The sequence below is a fragment of the Sorex fumeus genome, unplaced genomic scaffold (genome assembly GCF_029834395.1).
Source record: "Sorex fumeus unplaced genomic scaffold, SorFum_2.1 ptg000072l, whole genome shotgun sequence".
NCBI classification, from domain to species: Eukaryota; Metazoa; Chordata; class Mammalia; order Eulipotyphla; family Soricidae; genus Sorex; species Sorex fumeus.
In genome coordinates, this window is record NW_026606129.1 from 31050823 (window position 1) to 31063742 (window position 12920).

The 12920-nt window shown below is 40.4% G+C and overlaps 1 non-coding gene across 1 annotated transcript; it reads right to left on the minus strand.

Annotated features, from left to right (window-relative positions):
- Window positions 1-9025: 9025 nt before the first annotated feature.
- On the minus strand, window positions 9026-9132 carry LOC130038024 (U6 spliceosomal RNA). The gene has a single exon (XR_008794579.1). It is a non-coding gene; the product is annotated as a U6 spliceosomal RNA (small nuclear RNA).
- Between the last annotated feature and the right edge of the window lie 3788 nt (window positions 9133-12920).

Consider the following 12920-nt stretch of genomic DNA (forward strand, 5'->3'; position numbering starts at 1 on the left):
TTGGCCACGTGAAAGGCAAACACCCTACGCACTGTGCTATCCCTCCAGCCCAACCTTGGACACCAATATAATAAAAATATAATTAACAAAATAAAAAATGAAATACAGACCTTCCTTGTGGCTGGAATATTGTCCTGTGAAAATGAGCAATGGACAATAAATGATTTATCATTTGCCGCTGTCCAGCAGCCTTGAATGGTGGTGGGAAAATTCGAGCAAAACATAATGGCCAAAAGTAGAGAGAGAGTATTGGGGACATGGAGACATGGAGACAGGGTGAAGACTGGGATCTGGGATGGGGGGAGGGTATACTGGGGACACTGGTGGTGTAAAGTGTGCACTGGTAGAGGGATGTGTGTTCAATCATTGTATGGCTGAATCTCGAACATGAAAGCTTTGTAACTATATCTCAAGTGATTCAAGTTAAAAAAAAAAGTAATGTGGAGTTCATACCCAATTCAATCAGCTTAATCAATGGCTGAATAAATAGTAGTACATTAAAAAAATTTTTTTAAAAGACAAAAAACATTTTAACCTCGTGACCATTATGTATGCTTTCATTGTTTTTATATATAAGAAATCTTGAGGAAATGGAGAAATAGTATAGCAGGCAGGGCATTTTCCTTGAACATAGCTGACGTGGGTTCGATCCCCAGTATCCGATAAGGTCACTTATCCCTGCCAGGAGTGAACCCTGAGTATTGAACCAGGAATAAGCCCTGAGCACTGACAGATGTGGCCCCTAAATAAAAACTAAACAAGCAAACAACAACAAACAAAAAAAAAGAGAAAGAAAGAAATCTTGTTTAATGAGAAATGAAGCAAAGAAAAAATAAAGCTTATCTTAGGAGAAATACATTTTCTTAAACTTAACTACAGCTGAAATATCTCCTAAATTTAGATTATATGCAACATAGTAGAACACATCTCAAAATTTGTGCTTGACTATCAATATTAAGATTGCTCACACTAGACAGGGATTGGCAGAGTTTTTTTTATAAAGGGCAAGATTATCAATATTTTTTGGTTTTACAGGTTACAGTTTCAGTAAAAATAACTCAACTCTTTCTTTGTGTGTGTGTGTGTGTGTGTGTGTGTGTGTATGTGTGATGGGGGGGTTGGTTTAGGTTTTTGCTCACACTCAGCAGTGCTGAGAGGTTACACCTGGCCTCATGCTCAGGGATCATTCTTTTTTTTTTTTTTTTTAGCACAGCGGGTAGGGCGTTCGCCTTACAAGCGGCCAACATGGCCGACCCGAGTTCGATTCCTCCGCCCCTCTCGGAGAGCCCGGCAAGCTACCGAGAGTATTCGATATGCCAGACACAGTAACAACAAAGTCTCCAATGGAGATGTTACTGGGCCCACTCAAGCAAATCGACGATCAACGGGAGGGCCTTTACCTTTACCTTTTTTTACCTTTTTTCGTTATCCCTTGGGGAATTTTTTTTTTTTATTGAATCACTGTGGGAAAGGTTACAAAGCTTTCAGGTTTATGTCTCAGTCATGCAAATATCAAACACATTTCCCTTTACCAATACTTATTTTTTACCATGAAGAACCCCAATAAAACCCCACCCCCCACCCCTCCCCGTCCCTGTGAGGCAGATGAATTCTAGTTAACACTCTATCTGCTTTGATTAGATTCATTGTTTCAATAAAAGATTCACCACTCTTATTTAGAGTTTACCACCCCCCCCCAATTCAGACATGCTGAAAAAGCATTGTGAAGTGATTTGCTTTCTACAGCTGGGTTCAAGAATTAAATGTTGGTTTTGGATTTCTGCTATTTTACCTATTGACCCTGGAAGTATTTCTACTGAAAGTCAGATAGTTAAGAAATTGGTTTCTGTGTTCTGGAGTCGTGGCCATGCTGGAGAGCCGCTCGCGGGGGGCAACCGATGGCCTCGGTAGGGCGTGAAGGGCGGAGCGAAACGCCCCCCTTCCCATGAGGTTTTAGTCGCCCCCACACTCCCGGCTCATACCTGCTGTCCACAAGGCTCCCATGTGGCCGCCATCTTTCTTTCCAGAGAGGAGAGGGCGAATGGGGCAACACCCTTTCCCCTCCGGCAGACTTGATGGGCTGGATCAACGCATAGTCCGTTCACTTTTCTGCTCCAAGCTGCTGGGTTCTGCATTAAGTCCTTGTGCTTCTGGGACCATGGCCGTGCTGGAGAGCCGCTCGCGGGGGGCAACTGGTGACCTCGGTAGGGCGTGAAGGACGGACTGGAACGCCCCCCTTCCCATGAGGTTTTAGTCGCCCCCACTCCCCCGGCTCATACCTGCTGTCCACAAGGCTCCCATGTGGCCGCCATCTTTCTTTCCAGAGGGAGGAGGGCGGAAGGGAGCACCACCCTTTCACCTCTAGGCAGAAATGATTGCCTGGATTAACGCATAGTCCTTTCACTTTTCTGCTCCAAGCTGCTGGGTTCTGCATTAAGCCCTTGTGCTTCTGGGGCTGTGGCCGTGCTGGAGAGCCGCTCGTGGGGGGCAACTGGTGACCTCGGTAGGGCGTGAAGGACGGACCGGAACGCCCCCCTTCCCATGAGGTTTTAGTCGCCCCCACACTCCCGGCTCATACCTGCTGTCCACAAGGCTCCCATGTGGCCGCCATCTTTCTTTCCAGAGAGGAGAGGGCGAATGGGGCAACACCCTTTCCCCTCCGGCAGACTTGATGGCCTGGATCAATGCATAGTCCGTTCACTTTTCTGCTCCAAGCTGCTGGGTTCTGCATTAAGTCCTTGTGCTTCTGGGGCCGTGGCTGTGCTGGAGAGCCGCTCGTGGGGGGCAACTGGTGACCTCGGTAGGGCGTGAAGGACGGACCGGAATGCCCCCCTTCCCATGAGGTTTTAGTCGCCCTCACACCCCCGGCTCATACCTGCTGTCCACAAGGCTCCCATGTGGCCGCCATCTTTCTTTCCAGAGGGAGGAGGGCGGAAGGGAGCAACACCCTTTCTCAGGGATCATTCTTGACAGTGCTCAGAGCCCAAATGTGATGCTGGATATTGAACTGGAGTTAACCATATGCAAAGCAAGTGCTTTAACTCCTATACTATTTCTCCAGATTCAGAATTACTCCACTTCCATGGTGTAGTACAAAACCAGCCATAGATAGTAAGTAAGCAAATAGTTAAGTGGTCATTCTCATGTTATAATGAACTCTATAAAATTACAGGGATTTGTCCCATGGGGCATAGTTTTCTAATCCCTGCAATAAAAGGCTATAAATTACTATTTGAAAGTAAAATGTCATAAACTATAAAATAAGTAAACTCCAAAATTAAAATAAGTTTTATCTGACACTATCACTGTCCTCCCATTGTTCCTCGATTTGCTCAAGCAGGCCCAGTAACGTCTCCATTGTGAAACTTATTGTTACTGTTTTTGGCATATTGAGTATGTCATTGGTAGCTTGCCAGGCTTTGCCATGCGGGTGAGATACTCTCAGTAACTTGCCAGGCTCTCCAAGAGGGGAGAGGAATCAAACTCAGGTCGGCCAAGTTGGCCGCTTGCAAGGCAAACACCCTAACCGCTGTGCTATTGCTCCAGGCACGAGTAAGTTTTATAAAACTCTAAAATATAGATATAGCCTGAAAAGAAATGAACAGCATATCTGAGAACTAGGATGAGTTCAAGAGGAACAATATAAGAATCACTAGAGTCCTTGAAGAACAAGAAGGCAAATGTGATAAAGAAAATATAGTTAAGGAAATTATCAGTAAGAACTTCCCAAAGTCGAGGATTATAGGCACTGAGATCAAAGAGAATGGAACAATTCTGGTAAAAATAGACCCAGTTAGGAAAACTCCAAGACACATTATATTTTAAATGACAATATTGAAATATAGAGACAATATTGAAAGCAATAAGATCAAAAAAGTAACTTATATACAAAGAAAAGACCATAAGATATATAAAAGATTAAATGAGACTCAAGGTATGAGCCTGAAAGACACAGTACAAAAACTCAATGAAATGAGCACCTCGCCAAGAACATGCTATCCAGCTATCATTCAGATTTGAAGGAACTATACAGAGCTTCATGAACAAGAAACAGCTTAGGGAATTCATAGCTTTGAAATCAGTTTGGCAAGAAACACTAAAAGAGCTTCTTTATTTTTTTTTCATTTTTAAAACTTTTTTTCCTTTTTGGGTCACACCTGGTGATGTTCAGGAGTTACTCCATCTCTGCATTCAGTAATTACTCCTGGCAGTGCTCGGGGGGACCATATGGGATGCTGGGCATTGAACCCAGGTTGGCTGCATGCAAGGCAAATGCCCTACCCACGATGCTATCACTCCAGCCCCTAAAAAAATTTTTTTTAATTGAATCACAGTGATATACACAGTTAACAAAGTTGTTCATGATTGGGTTTCAGTCACACAACATTCAAACACCTGCCCCTTCACCAGTGCATATTTCTCACCACTAATGTTTCCAGTTTTCCCCCAGGCCCCTTACCCCTGCCTTTATGGCAGACTCTCTCTCTCTCTCTCTCTCTCTCTCTCTCTCTCTCTCTTTCTCCTCTCTATCTCTCTCTTTCTCTCTCTCTCTTCTTATTCTTCTTCTGGGCCTATATCTTGTCTTTCTTCTTAATTGTTAAAAGAGCTCCTTTAAAGGACAGGAGAAACTTCCCATCATGTGGCATTGAATAAGGCACTCACTAATGTTGCACATGGTTGTTCTCTACTAGACTAAGAAAGGTTTAAAAACATATAGCTATTTATCATCACAAATGGACTTTTATTAAATTATTTTCTGATAAATTCACTTGACATTTGTTTAAGTTTTATTGGACTTAGTAATATGAAGTAAATTTGTTATATGTCTGCCAAAGGGACCAAAAAATAAACTTCATTCATAATAGGGACGATGCATTGATACTGCAATAAGATCTAAGTACAAAATAAAATTTAGTGCAATATATTTTAGAAGAAAGAGTTGAAAACTAAGTAATGCAAGTGAGAATAGGCAATATACTATATTGTAGTAAAAGATTTGAATATATTTACAAAGGTTGATATCATATAGTAACTAATCACTATAAGTTGACTTGTTGATTTTTCTGATAATTCCATTTGCCATTTCTTTAAGTTTTGTTGAAGCAAGTAATATGAAATAAATTTGTTATATGCCTGCAAAAGAAGTGAGCTGAAATGTGGCAGGGAACCTGGGACACTGGTGGAGAGCAGGGTACATTGGTGGTGGAATGAAATAAAAATCTAGGATATAAAACAGCTGAGTAAGAATGCACACACAGTACATTATATTTTCAAACAAAATTGAAAGAGAACTCACCTTTAGAGACAATGTTTTTGCGAGGGGATGTAATGGACAAAAGCCTCAGTTTATGTAGAAGTTAATAGAATATGCAATTAAAATATGATATTCCTTTTTAATTAAAAATGTTTATTGAATCATAGTGAGATACACAGAGAATTGTTCATGACTGGATTTCAGTCATATCATGTTCCAACACCTTACCCTTCACCTGTGTACATTTCCTACCACCATTGTCCCCAGTCTATCCCATCCTCCACCCCTCCCTCTATGGCAGGCACTTTTCTTCTTTTCCTCACCTTCTCCTTTCCCTCTCCCTCTCCCTCCCTCTCTCTTTCCATCTGAGCATTATGGTTTACAATACAGATACAGAAAGGTTATAATATATATATCCCTTTACCTACTTTCAACTCTTGGTTCTTGTCCAGTGTGATTATTTCCAACCACTATTGTCATACTGGTTCCTTCTCTATCCTAACTTCCCTCCGCCCCCAACACACTTGTGGTAGCTTCCAACCATTGGCCAGTACTCCTGGCTCCTTTTATCTCTAACTTTAGATACTAGTCTCTAGGGTATGATATTCTTAAAGAGCTAAGCAATTCACAGGGCCTTGTAAAGCTTGTAGTATCAAGGATTTTTTGCCCCATTATTGGAAAACTGAGCGACAACTTGAGTAGATTAGTTGGAAGTATAAGTCTCTTATATTTTCCAGAAGAAGTAGGGTAGGTGCTGAAATAAACATCATCAAAATAGTTTTTATTCATCCATGACCCAGTCATTTGATTTGAGCAGTGATGAAAAATCATTTCAGGATTGAAAGTTTGAGTTTTAAGTGGTTAAGTCAAAATCACTACGTTCCCTGATAATATGAAAATTCCCTCCCCAAGAAGACAGAAGGTATGCAATCAGCTAAAAAAGAAACTCAGGCAAGCCTAAAATATTCAGTTATAGCTTTTATAATGGTCGTTGTTGCAGTTGTATTGGTGGCAGTGGTGACAGAGACTTTCTATTTTGTTTTTGTTTTGCTTATGAGTCACACTTGGCCATGATGGAAGGACCATGGTATGCTAGATATCCAGCAAGTAAAGCATGTACTCCAGCATCTTGACCCCTGACCCAGTAGTCTTTGCTTCCCTTCTCTACCCTCCCCTCCCCTCTACTCCTTCCCTTCCCCTCCTCCTCTTCCCTTCCTCCCTTCCTTCCTCCTTTCTTCCCTCCCTCCCTCCTTCTCTTCCTTCCTCCCCCCTTCCTCCTTCCTTCCTTTTTTCCTTTCTCCCCACTCTCCTCCTCTCCTTTCCTTCTTAAAATATTTATTTTAGGATTTTGTGAGCTTGCACTGCACCACTCATTATTGGATATATGCAGTGCAATATATAGTACATATATATAATAGTGCAATATTGATATATGCAGTGCAACAAAGAATAAAATATGGGAGGGGGTGAAAAGCATTCATAGATAGTACATCAAAACTCTAAAATCTCAGTACTTAGAACAATAGTTAAGATGTGGAATCAAACCTGGTGAACTTCTATTAGAGTTTGGCTAAAGATTCATTTATTAGGGGGTATGGTGCTGCCAGCAGGTCAATCTGTACCTGTGAGGTGAGTGCATCAGCAGCTTCATGATGCCTTCAGACTTCCAGATACACCAAAATTGCTGCTGTGGTTTTGGCCAGACCCCCAAAACTTGGGGCAAACTTTACCAAGAAAGTAAACGGCCAAAAGTTAGGTATGTGGGAGACATATCCACAAACCACCTCTGGCTCAGCTATATAATTGGAGGCAAGGCCTCTCTGGCTCCTGATCAAGCTGCTTAATGGCCATAATCCCAGAGATTGAGAAACAAATCTTGAAACCCAGTGGCTTTTGGCAGAAGTGCATCTGGACCCTGCAGTAGGTTACTGGCCCTGGGCCACCCTAGGTGGGAATAGGTTTCGTGCCTTGGCCTGTTCCCCCTGGCGGCCTGGTGGCCACCATCCTCCAGAGGCCACTGGACAGTTAGATTTGGGCCCTCAGTGGTGAGACACATGGGGCCTCATGGGATGGTGGTGGAGCTGGCCCTTTCCTCCCCATCCCAATGAGACCCCGAGTCGCCACACACAAACTGCCTCTCTGGCTCCTGATCAAGCTGCTTAATGGCCATGATCCAGAAGACTGAGAAACAAATCTCGAAACCCAGCAGCAATTGGCAGAAATGCGTGTGGACCACGCAGTAGGTTACTGTTGCCGGGCCACCCCAGGGCGGAAAAGGTGTTGTGTCTCCACCTGCTCTCCCTAGGCGGCTCGGTGGCTACCATCTTCCAGAGGCCATTGAACAGTTAGGTTTGGGCCCACAGTGACGAGACACGCTGGGCCTCACAGGATAGGGGTGGAGCTGGCCCTTTCCTCCCTGTTCCAAGGAAACCCCAAGTCACCGCCCACAAATGGCCTCTCTTGATCAAGCTGCTTAATGGCCATGATCCCAGAGACTCAGGAACAAATCTCAGAACCCAGCAGGTTTTGGCAAGAAATCCCTCCAGATTTAATTGTTGAAATCTCAGAATTTCAAAATCGCGTGGCCACTACTGCAGCCACACAGCATCATATTTTATTCATAACCAGTAATAGAAAACAAATTGTCTACTGTTGCCTTTTCGACAGATCTGAGTGTTGGGGTAAAATCCAAAATAATAACGGTGAGTGAGGTGTTGAGTTGAGTGTAATCAAATGTTGAGTGTAATCAAAGTATTGAGAGAGTAATTTGGAAATCATCTGCCCTACAGGTAGGGGGAGGATGTGGGATGGGGGTATACTGGGGATTTTGGTGGTGGATAGTGTGCACTGGTGAAGGTATGGGTGTTTCACTATATGACCGAGACTTAAACCCGAAAGCTTTGTAACTGTTCTCACAGTGATTCAATAAATAAAATTATAAAAAATGGAAAAAAAAGTAAGGCAGAATTCATGCACAATTCAATCAGCCTAATCAGTGGCTGAATAGAAAGTATTACTGCTACATTAAAAAAAAAGATTCATTTATTAGACTCCCAGTTTCTTCTCTAGTCTAGAAGTATCCCCCTCCAAAGCAAAAGGTATATAAATAACACTTAGCAATTAATTACTAAAATTCAGATCTCATTTTAATATTGAGCTAAAAGGACTTTGAAATTTCAATCTGAGAATTTATTTTTGCTTTAGAAGAAATTAAGTATCCTTGAGGAAGTATTCTAGATTAAATGTAAATGTTCCATACAACTTTGTGCTTGTGTTAAGTACAAATTTGCTTTCTATGACACTGTAGTCATTAGTAATCAGAGTGCTACCACAAAGGATCATTTATAAAACAGGAGTTTCTTGAACACATGGTCTGACAGTCTGAGATACTGTCACTTCTCACATGCTATTCCACTAAGTTTATTAGTAGAGTCCCTGTTCATTCTCAAGTGTGAATTGGACAGTGAACTTATATGGCCACTCTTTGATGACTTGACTTATTTAAGCCTTCTGCTAAGCACTTTTGTGCATCATATGTTGTTAAATCCTCACAATATTTGCAAGAGTTTATTATTATTTAAACTTTGTAGATGAGGAAACAGAATTAGAGAAGAGAAATTTTAAGGATAGTAAATAGAGAGAAGTTAATTGTATCCCATAAGGATGATTTAAAAGTTATTTTAAAAGCACAACTATAACATTCCATTTATTTTTTATTTTTTTTTGTTTACAGTTGTAGATTTACAATTTTTGTGCTTGGGTTTCAATTATAAAAATATGGAACGCTTCACGAATTTGTGTGTCATCCTTGCGCAGGGGCCATGCTAATCTTCTCTGTATGGTTCCAATTTTAGTATATGTGCTGCCGAAGCGAGCACAACATTCCATTTTTAACCGAAACTTTATGTAAAGAGAATTGCTGTCACTGTCCTCCCGTTGTTCATCAATTTCCTCGAGCGGGCCCAGTAACGTCTCCATTGTGACAATTGTTACTGTGTTTGACATATCGAATATATCACGGGTAGCTTGCCAGGCTTTGCCGTGTGGGCGAGATTCTCTGGGTAGCTTGCCAGGCTCTCCTAGAGGGGCGAGTAATCGAACTCGGGTTGGTCATGTTGGCAGCTTGCAAGGCAAACGCCCGACCCGCTGTGCTATTGCTCCAGCCCATAAAGAGAATATTATACCCAATAATAATGTTTCAAGACAGTCCTCTTTATTAATTAGCAGTCTATGTATGACATAAGATTCCAAAACAGTCCCAGAGGATTTTGTGTGTATATTTATATACATGTCCAGAGCTATGTATGAGAAGAAATCACAAAAACTTCTAAAAACAAAGGTGGTAGCAAAGTCTATAGAGAGGGTTCCAATGTGTTTTAGTCTGTATGTGTTATAACTCAAATATTATCTTTATTTCAGCACTCTTCTCCTTTCCACTCTCAAACTACTCAGTTTGGTCAATAAATTTAAGGGTAGGCCTGTCTATAATAAAATATTTATATAAATATTTCATTTCCATTTAAGTACTTTCAAAGCTTGATTTACATATTACCATGTATTTATTACTACTTCTTGGATATTTTGTTTACAAAAGAAAAGTCTAAATGAAATATCTACTTGAAAGTGTTAAACCAAGCACAAGATGGGAGTGAATCCTCATATTATATTGGCAGCCTATAAACCAAAGATAATTATAAAAACATTATAAAAGTCTTAGTGACAGGCAAACTATTCCTGGAAAGGGGTGTCTTTATTAAGAATATACAGTTTTCCTGGGCATGAAATATTGGGCAAAACCATTTTTTGTTGATCAATATAGAAGAGAAATGTTATGACTCTCTGCCCAAAAGTACACAAACCTCTACTAAGGGAAGAAGAAAAAGGATATTTCTTCCTATAGGGTCAATGGAAAGAGAACAAGGAGAGAGAATAAATAAATAGAAATTTCTCCCATAATGTTCTTGGTCAGAGATAAGGGCTGGCCTTTTTGATATCTGGTGACCCACCATTGCCATTGTCACCACTGTCTCTACAAAATAACCCAATAATGCTGGAGTACGAAAGAGCAAAAAGAAAAATTAAAAGCAGGATATTTTCTTCTCCCTCTCTTACCTTAATGGGCTCTTTCCTCCTTTCCCAAACCTAAGTTACATTACATCTCTGAAAGCTCATAGTGTACCTGGTACCTAGATTTGTGGTTATTTTTGGACTGACAGCTTGACCACTGATTTAGTGCCTTAGAGTTCTGGCATCCCCAGTCTGCCTGCTACCAATTTGTCAGAATGTTCAGAGAATTGTTATATACATTTCAACAAGAATTTTAAACTACATTAATCAAAGAAACAATATACTGCAAACTTATTCCTTCTTAACAGGAACTGTACCCAGAAACAGCATCTTAATTAATATAAAGAAAACAACTTTATAACTAAAATTGTCTGGAAAACTCAAAGTTTGAGAATGTCATGAAACCTATTAGACTCAGCTCAAAACTGAGGGAAAAAATAATTTTGGATGTTCTTTCCATATGGTTAGATTGTCACAAATCGTATTTCTAGATGAGCTATCTCACCCAATTTGAGATTGGAAAGGGGAGAAAATGTAAATCTTATAACACTTGAAATGCTTTATTATTTTTTAGAGTATAAAGTACGGAAGCAAATACTCAAGAATTTTCTATCTGTTTCAGTGGATCACCAAAATACAGGGAAATGTTAGTGATGGCTTCTGAGTGAGGCAAGATGAAAACCTCATCATGCCTGTGTTATTGTTGGGGGACTGATTAAAAAATAAAAGATCTACATTTCAGCTGGTTCCAAACTATGGAGAATTTTATCCACACAAAGCCCCCACTTGCCAATGCAAATCTGGTAATTGGACACTTAATTATCCTATTTGCACACATAAATGAGGGGTGTGCCTTGGAGAAATCGGAGTCCACTCTTAAAACTTTGGCCCCAAGCAATGAAACCACATGCTTTTGTCAACAGTTAAACTGATTAGAACTGTGTTGTTTCTGCTTGTGTTAGTCCACATGTATTTTCACTGGAGAAAGATGTCTATTGAGTTTAAGAGCTTAGTTAAAAATGAAAACCTATGTTATTCAGAAAACCTAGATAGTGATTGCCAACTATGTGTCAAGAACCCTTTCATTTTATAGAGAATGCGAAGTCTGAATAAAAAGAAATATTCATTGCAACTTTGTATGCCTGGACAGACTTATAGTCATAATAAAGACAGAAGGTCCTTTAGAAAGAATATCTTAAGCAAAATTTCCAGCATGGTTTACTCTATTGGGTCAATGGCTCAGGCATTGAATTTTTTCCATTTCTTTAGGGCAGGTAAAGAGGTGCTTTTTCCTGAATATCTTAGCTAGACAGTGTCCTAACAATGTCCTTAGGGGAAAAGTGCTCTTTGATTTGGAAGCATGTATTGTGAGTTGGCCCATCTGGGTTTCTTCTCCATGAGTGTAGCGAGATTTGGCTATGATCTGATTTTTCATTATATACAGGCCTGGGTTCTAGTACTGGCTCTAACTCAAACTAGTCATGTACTATTTGGATAGATTCAATTCCTTACAACTGTTAAATAACCTGTGAAAACAAAAGGGAAAATCAGGGAAAGTCTGAGAAAAGGAGGAAGGTGATGGGAGCTCATCAAGGTGTCAATGACAAGACAGGATGTGCAATAAGGAAAGGTTAGTAGAATTGATGATTTGAAAGTTCACAGTGACTTTATTTTTTACTTAGATCACCAGATGCTCAATACATAATTGTTGAGTGAGTGACTTTAATTATCAATATCATTTATTGAACACACTTTGCACAGTGTGGGAGCCTGGGAGTGGATTTAGGAGTAACACATCCTCTTCTCTGGTTCACCCCCCCCCCCCAAAAAAAAACTGGACCCTGAACAATTAAACAAAAGTGGAACTTTGGAAAATTAAACAAAACAGATTTGAAAAGACCCTTGTGAAGATGAGAAAACAAGATGACCTTTGTGTTCTCGTGTGACAGGGTGACCGCTGTGGGGTCCTCCTTTCAGACTGGAGTTCACTACTGGCTTGCCTACACCCCTAATGTGATCTCCTGAGGCTCAGAAGAGGCCCACAATGAGAAGCAATGCACCATTGGCTGCCTCATCTTTGAAGAACAGGAACCAAAAGACCCTGGAGTTGATCCTTGATTCTGGCAGCACAGAAGTAAGAAGAATGCTTGATATTACCACATTTTCAGTGTTTGTAGATGATGAGACATCAAGAGACTCTTCCTTGGGTATTTCTCACATGGAATACATGTTGTGACTATTTGTTGAATACAGAAAAACCAATATTCAAGGATTCACTATCACTAGACTGGAGAAGGAATTCAACAGACTGAGCATATACAAAGTATTTCTCTTATGATGAATCTGGTATCTCTTTATGTTTATGTTAGAACTTCTTGGATATGTATAGAGTATTTTCAGAAAATATAGAAAAGTTCTAGCCATTATTTTTTCAAGTACTTTCTATTTTCCTCTTTCTTCTATGCTGCCCCTTTGTGAGATGTTGAGATGTTGATCTCTTAACTGAGGGTCTATTCATTTATCTTCCTACATTGATCTTTTTGTCCTTCAGATTTTATAAACTCAGTTTATCTTCAGGGGCTTTCATTTTTCCTCCTGC